This window comes from Papaver somniferum, chromosome 11, assembly GCF_003573695.1.
Source record: "Papaver somniferum cultivar HN1 chromosome 11, ASM357369v1, whole genome shotgun sequence".
In the NCBI taxonomy this organism is placed as follows: Eukaryota; Viridiplantae; Streptophyta; class Magnoliopsida; order Ranunculales; family Papaveraceae; genus Papaver; species Papaver somniferum.
In genome coordinates, this window is record NC_039368.1 from 48,847,730 (window position 1) to 48,858,668 (window position 10,939).

Below are 10,939 nucleotides of genomic sequence, written 5' to 3' on the forward strand. Positions count from 1 at the left end.
AAATAAGTCGTTGAAAATCAACGGATTTCTGGCCATCGAAATTAAGACCGGTAGATTACGAGGTTATATATTTCGGAATGTGTTCATTTTCGGTAGGCATGTGGAGCTTGGTAAAAGGAATATATGCTAAAAATGTTAGCTTCAAATCCGTTACAGTTTGGTTTTTATTCACAAAAATAACGTCCAACGTGTGAGAATAAAAGTGTGGAGGGATCCTTCCGTTTTTATGAATAGAGAGTAAAAGAACACATAAAATAATATTTATGCCACTATCTGGAAAATGATGATGTCATCGATTACGTCATTCCACGTGAACACGGTCCACTCTAAGACTAAATACTAATAAGTTCTGGACTAAACTAAAATATAAATATGTTTTACAAAAGGGCCCTTTCAGTTTATGTCAAGCACAAAGATCAAAAGGGTGTACTTTAGATGCTTCAGACAAAGAAAAAACAGTAGAATCATCATGACCATCGAAAGTTTTCTCTATCAATGGTCCTTAGATGGTGTGCAGAATTAAGTAAAACATTTAAGTTACTGGACCTGTTCCCAGGAAAATAAAACCCCACATGAAGTTCAACGCGTCTTCCTTAGTTTTTCTCACCAGTGGCAATACTCAGTATGTAAGATTTCAGACTGACTGTTTCGATCTTGAACTATTTGAAGTGATCTAGATGGTTAATTGTCGAGAATTGTATCCTTACGCGGGGCTATGAGAAGAATGCAAAGAGGTGATTTTGATAGCACTTCTATGACATGGTAAATCTTTCGCCTTCTGGTTACATCAATTTTCTACTTTCCTTTTATCACTTGATGAATCCATATAACATAGATGCATCTTGTTCTTGTGAATAACCTCATAGTAGCAGGTGAATACTGTACTGTTGCTTTTCAACCAAACGCCTAATTATGTAAAGTAACGATTTTGATGATGGGGTTGGGGTTTCCTTCTTCGTAGAAAGATTGTCAAGATATGTTATAGGTCTTGCGGATAATCATAAAATTTCAGTCTATTGCGATTGCATGTTGTTTTTTGAGTTGCTAGCTCTCTATGGTTGTTATTCTCGCGCAACCTAGAATTTCCCTTTTATCTTAGGTTTAATTTTTTTTTTGCTTCATCTTTCGTTATATGCTCTCCCTTATTTGTAATTCACACTTCCACACTTAGAATACATGTTGGTAAAAGCTGTAACCATAAAGATATTCATACCAAGTTTCCTTCTGAGGATCAAGCCATGTATTGCTTTTCCTGCATGTAGCGAGCCTAAAAGCCGCATGCAGGTAGAAGCCCAGCAATGGTGACTGAATTTGGATGAGGTCCTAAAATCAGAATGTCTTTGAATAACATCAAAGCTACTTCACTTTGATGGTTACGGGTAAAACCTGAAATCATTATCATCACATTCTAAGTAACCAAGTCTCGGGTCATTCCTCCGGCTTTCATTTTACAGAAGAGTTCAAATGCTTTATCACAATACCCATTTTGTGCAAATCCTGTTATCACTGTATTCCAGGTGAACTCATTTGGCTCAAATCCTTACGGCTCCATTTGCTCGAAAAGTCCTAAAGATTTTTCGAGTTCTCCTTTATAAGAATATGCAAAAATCATTAACGTCCAAGTAGCAACATTTTTGTCCCTCATTTCGTCAAGCAACTTTTTAGAGCACTGCTCGGTCGAACTCGCAAGCGTTGCTATCTCAAGCTTGTTTGTCAAGTTTAGATGTCAAAACCATAAGTCTTGATTTCTAGTCTACTTATAGCTAAGTCTCGGACTAGGATAAAAAGTGTAGTTGAGATCTAGACTCCACGTCGTTCATCATACAAAGACGAAGAACTACTCAAGGAACTGGTGGAACTTCATCGACTAAAAGGTATGCGGAGACTTGAACTTATCTATCACTCAAAGTCTATCTACTTTATCTCCTATCTTGAGACAAAAACGGAATTGCTATATAGACTTTGATTATACACATTTCCTATTTCGAGCCGAGTTTATCTCGCTTATCTATTTCTCGAAATATGTGTTGGTAAGCTTTCGCTTTGGCCAAGTTCATCTTTACAAGTGAGGGAAGTCACGTTGATTATTTCAATATCTTGAAAATCGCTTTGATGAAAATAGTGTGTGAATAACCTCTATTTAACATCCTCTAAGAATGTTTCAATGATTGAAATGAGATTTTAGAATATATAACCTTGAATAGATATAAACATTGTATGTAAACTCATACTTGTGTAAGTCCAAAATTCCTTGAACTAAATTATGCGTACTTTACTGGTTCAGGAAGTCCGGAAGCTAAGTCCACGTACCCTTACGCGTACTGCCGGAAGTTCACATCCCGTGAATTTCAGTTGGAGTTTGTGAACAGAAAACAAACTCAAACCGGGTACTTAAGTATGCGTACCGGTATGCATACTTGAGTGGGTTATTATCTAAAAACAGTTTATTCGTGAACTAAGACATATATAAACTAAGGAATGCATATTTGCAAACCGTGGCTATAATGTTCATGAACTGACTCATGTGAATCAAAATCTTTTTTTCTTCGATTAAGTCTTATATACTTCTATGAGATCTAAGCAATTGAACAACTCTCTAACTAATTCTTCTGAGTCATTTGAACTAGTTATGGTGAAGATGAATAAGGTTGATACGAAAGTGCTCATATGGCTAACCATTTGGTTAACTATTGTTGAACCAACTAGGTGTACACGTTTAGGTACGGTTACACAAACCTAAATGAACGTGCATTTTATTTGTGTATAACAAGCTAAGTTCGATCTAACAGTTGAAAGATATTAGCTTGAATCTAATCAGGTTTTCATCTGACGGTGAATATTGAATGCTTTGTTACCAAGGTAACTTAGATTGCAAACCCTGATTTGGAGACTATATAAATGGGAACTCTAGCAACTGGGAAACCTAATCCCCACACCTCCCGTGTGATACTAGTTGTATAAGTTAGAGTCGATTCTCCTTTAACCTTAGGTTTCTACCGAGACCCCTTAGGTTAACGACTTGAAGACTTCATTGGGATTGTGAAGCCAGGCCCTACTATTTTCTCGGTAATTGCTTGATCTAATCTTGTTGTTTCTATCATATTGAGTGCAATTGGAATAATTGGCTCGAGATTAATATCTCTGATAGGCAAGATAAAAACTAGTCACAAACATCTTCGTCTCATCGTTTGTGATTCCACACTATCTTGTTTCGCTAGTCGATTAATATTATTGGGAGGTGATTGATATTTCTAGGCTGTTCTTCGGGAATATAAGTCTAGTATATCAATTGGTTCCTGTTCACCTTGATTTATTAAAATACGGAACAAAACTCGTAGGTATTTCTGTGGGAGACATATTTATCTATTCTTGTAGACTTTTCTGTGTGATACAAATTTGTTTATTAAAGTCTTCGACTTTGGGTCCTAGCAACTCTTAGTTGTGGGTGAGATCAGATAAAGGAATCAAGTGCATAGTATCATGCTGGGATCAGAGATGTAAGGAGCGCAACTGTACCTTGGATCAGTGTGAGATTGATTGGGGTTCAACTACAGTCCAGACCGAAGTTAGTTTGTAGTAGTCTAGTGTCTATACCAGCTTAATACAGTGTGTGTTCAATCTGGACTAGGTCCTGGGGTTTTTCTGCATTTGCGGTTTCCTCGTTAACAAAACTTCTGGTGTCTGTGTTATTTCTTTTCCGCATTATATTTTGTTATATAATTGAAATATCACAGGTTGTGCTTTGAATCGATCAATAGGTAAATCCAACCTTTGGTTGTTGATTGAAATTGATTGATCCTTAAACATTGGTCTTTGGTACCGTTCAAGTTAATTTTCTCTTGTATTCAATTGGACTCGCAAATTTCTATTTGCTTGAGTAAGTATTTAATCGAGAAATTGAGATATAACTCTTTGAGATACTTTTCTTAAGGTTGAGTCTGACTGTTTAGTTGATTCTCTTAAAAGTATATTGGAGTTAGTCCATATAGATTGCTAAGCGAAATATTAGGTGAGGTTATTATACCCCCACTTTTTCAATTGGTATCAGAGCAGGCAAACACGTTTAAAAACCTCATAACTCTGTGTTTGTAGTGATCTGACTCTATGGAAAAAAAATTTATCTCCATAAACGTACCACCAGTCTTCGATGGCTCAAACTACTTGTGGTGGAAAATCGTTATGCGTGATTTTCTTCAAGCTCATGATTTTCAAACATTGTACATATTGTTAATGGCTATGATCCTTCGGTTAATACAGAAGGAGATGTATCTATACCTAAGGATATTGGTAGATATAGTCCAGAAAAAATCTTTGCTGCAAAGCAAAATTCTAACGGCTTAAATTCTATCATACATGACATTACCCCAGATCTCAGCATCATGTGACTACTTGCACGAAGTCTAACAAAGCCTGGGATATCTTAGAAACCGTTTTTGAAGGGAATACCTGTGAAAAAGAAGCTAGGCGTCAAAACCTAAATTCTGATTGGGAAAACCTTCGTATGGTAGATGAAGAATCATTTGATGAGTTTAATCACAAAGGGTCTGAAATTGTTAATGCATCCTTTGCATTAGGTAAGACGATTCCTGAAAAGGACATTGTGATGAAAATTCTCAGATCGCTGCCATCCAGATACGATTCTAAGAAGCATGCCATCGTTGAAGGAAATAATCTCGCAACGCTTTCCTGAAATACTCTGGTTGGGAAGTTAAAGATCTTTAATCATGAGCATACATCCAAATCTGGAAAGGATGTTGCTTTGAAAGTACAAAAGAACACCAAATTACTTGATAAAAGTAAAGGTGTCTGCATCTCTGAAAATGATCTTTCCGAGGCTGATTCATCAGATGAATATCTTGACAATTCAGTCTCGTTGATCACAAGACAGTTTAGGGATCTTCTTTTGAAGAGAAGTAAACGGTTCTCCAAAGATAAATCCAGGTCATCAGATAAACCCCATAATCGTGTTCCTCCTAAAAATAGGTATAATGATGAGACTGATGACGAGGATATGCCCCGGTGCTTTAAGTGTAAAAGTTTTGGTCGTTTTGAAAATGAGTGTCCAAATCGAAAGAAATGCACTAGGAACAAAGGTTTTGCTGCAACTCTTGATGAAATGTCTGACAACTATGATTCTAATGAAGATGAAAAATGAAGTGTTGTACTTGTTTGTGAAAATATTGATTTTGATAATTGTAGCAATACGTACATCAATCTTGATATTCTTTCAGAAAATAACTCAACTAACCTGGAAGAAAAAATTGACTTTTCTGTTGGAAACTCTCTGTCTGATTTTTCAGGTTCTACTTTGTGTCTAACAGCTTGCATAGCTCGGATACCTGAATCATATTCCAGGTTGACATACTCATATTGTTCGCTCAAGAGTCATGAACTATCAAAGTGTTACAAGTACAAACACAAATTGAGACATGTCAACAAACTTCAACGAAGAGCAAATCGATTAGCAAACAAGCTTAAACTTGTTCAAAAGACCGCAGAGGTATGTAAGATTTTATCTTCGTCAAAGAATTTAGTTTCCAAGGATAATACAAGACCATTAGAAATAATTTCATGGTCTAAAAACTATGAGAAACAGGGTTCTATGAATTCCGATCGAAAGGAATATGGTGGACAGATTATTGTTCATCCCAACACAACTTAAATTGTGTTGGTTAGTGCATCTTGTCTCATGTTCCTGATTAAAAGAGAGAAGATCTTGCACACCTCAGGATTTAAGAAAAGAAAAATCTTTAGTTGTTTTGTTTTTCTTTTGTTTGTTTTTTCTCTGAGAGCATTGTAATGTCTGGAATTCATGCCACCTTTCATATCTAATTGATATTGGAAAGGACTTCCCTGGTTAATCAATAAAAAGAGGGTTAAAATAGACAATTCTTCCTTTTATAGGGTTGATATTTTTGTGTACACGAACCTGTGTGTTTAAAGGTTTTGTAACCCTACATATCTTTTTCCTTCCCTGAAACTCTTTTTAATCAAAAACTACTTGTTGAGCTTATTTTGTGACTTCCTCTCACAAACCCGTACGTATATGGATACTCCAAGCATCATGTCTTCTGATGGAAAAGATGTTAATATGATTGTTAAGCCATCAATCATGAAGGAAAAAGAAAAATCTCCGATACCTCCAACTTTGAAAAGAAAAAGAAGGAATGTGAGGAAGCCAATAGTTGTTCCTTCAAATTCTCAGAAGTTTTCTGATGTTCTTGAAGAGTTGAAGGAAACAAGAAAGGAGATTCAACAAATAAAGGATTTTGTTATGAGAACTCTTGAAATTCAGAAGGCCCTGATTCTACATCATCAACCTAGAAGGTTTGTTGGAATTGACTCCTTTCTTCACGAACCATATGTTCCCATGAATGTTGACGACAAGGAGTTCGAGGACGATAAATAATTTTTCAGAGGTCTCGTTGTCTAGGAAAACTTCTTATGAGAATTTTATTTTTGTGTTTTTAAGAAGAATAACTAGAGTTTGGAATAGCCATTATTATGATTACACATAGCTATGTCCAATGATTTTCATCTTCAATGTTTTTAGATTTATTTGTTTAAATTCTAAAGTTTGTTAGGAAGATGATTTCGCAGTATTAATCTTTATGGTTTTATATATTGCAATTTGTTATGGGATATGTGTGTTTGCGTCCGTGAACTATGATTGTCCCATATGTGGTCAAAAGTTAAGTCTTTCATATGTCGATATGCAAGTATTGATAAAAGATTGAATGAACTTTTGACAAAAAAAGTTAAGCTTTTTATGTCATTATGCAAATATTGATGGAAGAAAGGATGAGCTTTTGTTTACAAGGATTAAGTCTATTATATGTCATTGTCGATGAAAGATAGAATGAATCTTTGTTTATTCCGCAGTATTGATCTTCCCTGATCCATATTTCTATGTATATATTGTGTGGCTCCGTAAGTTCTCTTATGTTGAGCATTTCCGATAAAATTAATCATGGGTTCTCTTGTGGTTGATTTAATTGAGTTTTTGGATACAAATTCATGTTTCATGTGATTTGTTATGTCCAAAAAAATTCTTATTTTCTTGTAAAAGTAATGACGCTCTTGTTGTTCTTTCGGGAATGAAATTTTATGGGGGAGACTTCTTAATTGAACTTGTGCTTAATTGCTAAATCTTTGTGGGGAGTGTGGCTTGTCATTTACCTGGATTTACAGTGACAAGATCAGGATAGTAACCACTTGATTCAAAGAACCAAGTTTTTCTGGTTCCGAAGAACACAGCCTTAAATCGTTAAACGATTGATTTTGATTAATAATTTGATACTTGTTTCATTACAGACTCCCGGCTTATATAACCCTCACTCACTACCTAGCATCTAACAATTAGACACCCCCCAGGTGGTTAGATCAGAACCCACCATTACAATTACTTAAAATACTAATTAAACACTAATTAAATAACTAACTCTAATTAATACAGTTTACTAACTACTAACAAGAATATGATATGGGCTACCATTTTCACCATAGCTGGTGCATGACATTCCCCACTCCTTGGAAACATCCTTGTCCTCAAGGATGAGAACTGAGTTTCCATATCCTTTTTCACCATAGCTGGTACATCATGGTAGTACCTTCCAACCATAAGTAGAAGATCAGTAGCCAGAATTCTAGTGATCACCCTTTGTGAGGCGTTATCGCACTTGAACTCCAAGCCCAGCAATCCAGTGTCCACCAGACCGCGAAATAAATGAGCACACAAGGTAGTAGGTCCATCCAAAATGCAATTAAGGAACTGAACTCGCTTGTGCTTGGCGCTCGACAATAAACATGTTCAGAATTATCAAAATTCGGAGCTTGGTAGTCACTAATAGAAGTGGCACTAGGAACATTGCTCATGGCGGCTGAGATATGGACATGAATCTCCAAGTCTGGCAAAAAATTTACGGACCATAACCAGAGGCATTGTCTTGAAAACCAATTTTGCCACTTCCCACAAAAGTTTGCATTAGTTTTACCTGACACCAAGGAGACTGGAGTTTGCATTAGTTTCTCGTCTGTAAAATTTGCATTAGATCCACTCTGAACTTGTACAACGTTGTCTACCCTTGGTGTAATTTTCCCTAGTTCCGGCACAGTTGCAAACACAGTCTTGGCTGCAGATAGAAAGAGATAAGCTAGGCCCCCCACCACGACCCTACCTCCCAGAAGTTGACTACATGTATAACTATTTGTTAGAGCATTTCTCGGTCGAACTCACATGCGTTGCTATCTCAAGCATGTTTGTCAATGTTAGTGATCAAAACTATAAGTCTTGATTTCTAGTATATTATAGATGAGTCTCGGACTAGGATAGAAAGTGTAGTTGAGCTCAAGGACTTCATGGCGATTCATCATACAAGTAGAAGAACTACTCAAGGAACCGGTGGAACTTCTCGACAAAAAGGTATGTGAAGACTTGAACTTATCTATCACTCAAAAGTCTATCTACTCTATCTCTTACTCTTTGAGACAAGAAGTCGTATGCTATATATATAGACTTGGATTATACACATTTGGTATTTCGAGCCGAGTATACCTCTTCTATCTATATCTCGAAATATGTGTCGATTTGCTTTTCGCTTCGATCAAGTTTATCTTTACCATGTGATGAAAGTCATGATATGTTTCAATCATCTTGAAAATTGCTTTGACGAGAAATGGTGTAACAACTATATAACGTCCTCTAAGAATGTTTCAATGATTGAAATGAAAGGTTAGATTACATAACCAATGGTGGACATAAGCATTTTTGTGGAAACACATTTATGTATAAGTCCTATTCCTTGAACCGAAGTTTGTGAGCTTTGTTGATCAAGAGAACCGGAAGAATGACGTGAGCCAAGTCCGCGAACTGCCGAAGTTCTCAAACCCGATAATTTCTGCTGGAGTTGACAAACTACTTGCGTGAAGCTAAATCCGCGAACTCAATCCGCGAACCCAGTCCGTGAACCGGCGAAGTTCTCATACCTGAGAATTTATGTTGGAGTTTGTAAACTCTGCCCGGTAACTTAAGTCCGCGAACCTAGTCTGCGAACTTGAGAAGGTTATATATCTGAAGATGATTTATGAACTTAAACTTAAAAAGACTAAGGAATGAAGTTTGCAAACCGTGGATATAAAAGTTCATGAACCGATTCAAGTGAATCAAATTCATCTTTGCTTCAATTGTGTCTTGTGTAGCACATAAGATTTCCTTGCAATTGAACAACTCTCTAACTAGTTCATTTGAAGTCATTTGAACAAGTTATGGTGAAGAAGAACATGGTTGATATGAAATACTCATATGGCTAACCTTTTGGTTAACTATTGTTGAACCAACAAGTGCATAAGTTTGGGTACGGTTAACAAACATAGAAGCGTGCATTGTCAAGTGTGTGTAACAAGCTAAATTTTCGATCTAACGGTTGAGAAATATTAGCTGGAATCTAAATCAGGTTTTCATCTAACGATGAATATTGAATGCGTTGTTACTAAGATAACATTGATTGCAAACCCTGATTTGAAAGACTATATAAAGGAGACATCTAATATTGTGCAAAACTAATCCCCACACCTTACATGTGATACTAGTTTGCGTGCTAGATTCGATTCTCCTTTAACCTTTGGTTTTTTTCTTCTAAAACCATGTTAACGACTTAAATACTTCATTGGGATTGTAAAGTCAGACCGATACTACTTTTATCGTAGTTGTGTGATCTGATCTTGCATCTTCTATCGTACGAGTACAATCAGATTGATTGGCTTGAGATTGATATCTCCGATATGCAAGATATAAAAAGTAATCATAAACATCTTCGTATCATTGTTTGTGATTTCGCAACATCTTGTTTCGCTACCATACGATTAAGATTGTTGTGAGGTGATTGATAGCTCTAGGTTGTTCTTTGAGAATATAAGACCGGATTATCAATTGGTTCATGTTCACCTTGATTATTATCAAAAGACGGAACAAAACCTTTAGGTTTTATATGCGGGAGACAGATTGATCCTTTGATAGACTTGTCTGTGTGAGATAGATTTGTTTATTGTCAAGTCTTCGACTTTGGGTCGTAGCAACTCTTAGTTGTGGGTGAGATCAACTAAGGAAATCAAGTGCGCGGTATCCTGCTGGGATCAAAGGCGTAGGGAGTAAAACTGTACCTTGGATTAATGGGAGACTGATTGGGGTTCAACTACAGTCCAGTCCGAAGTTAGCTTGGAGTAGGCTAGTGTCTGTGGAGGCTTAATACAGTGTGTGTTCAATCTGGACTAGGTACCGGGGTTTTTATGCATTTGCGGTTTCCTCGTTAACAAAATTTCTGGTGTCTGTGTTATTTCTATTTCCGCATTATATTGTTTTATCTTTATAATTGAAATAATACAGGTTGTGCGTTTAGATCATCAATTAAAATAATCCAACCTTTGGTTGTTATTGTCATTGATTGATCCTTGGATATTGGTCTTTGGTACCATCCAAGTTATTACTTGTATTTTTTTAGAACTCGCAGTTTTTGCTTGAATAAATCAAATCAAGAAGAGAGATATAAACTCATTGATATACTTTTAATTGATTGAGTCTTGTTGATTCTCTTAAAAGTATATTCGAGTTTGTCCATACAGATTGATAAGAGAAATATTGGGTGTGTTGTTAGCTTGAGAAAATCAAAACAAGAGAGAGATATTAACTCCTTGAGATACTATTAACTAGATTGAGTCTGGCTGTCTAGTTGATTCTCTAAAAAGTATTTCGGAGTTAGTCCATACAGATTGCTAAGAGAAATATTGGGTGGTGTTGTTAGACCCCTTCTTTTTCAATTGGTATTAGAGCAGGAAAACACGTTTAAAACCTTACAAGTCTGTGTTTGTAGCGATCTGACTTTATGGAAAGAGGTGCTATCTCTATTAACGTACCACCGGTCTTCGATGACTCTAATTACTTATG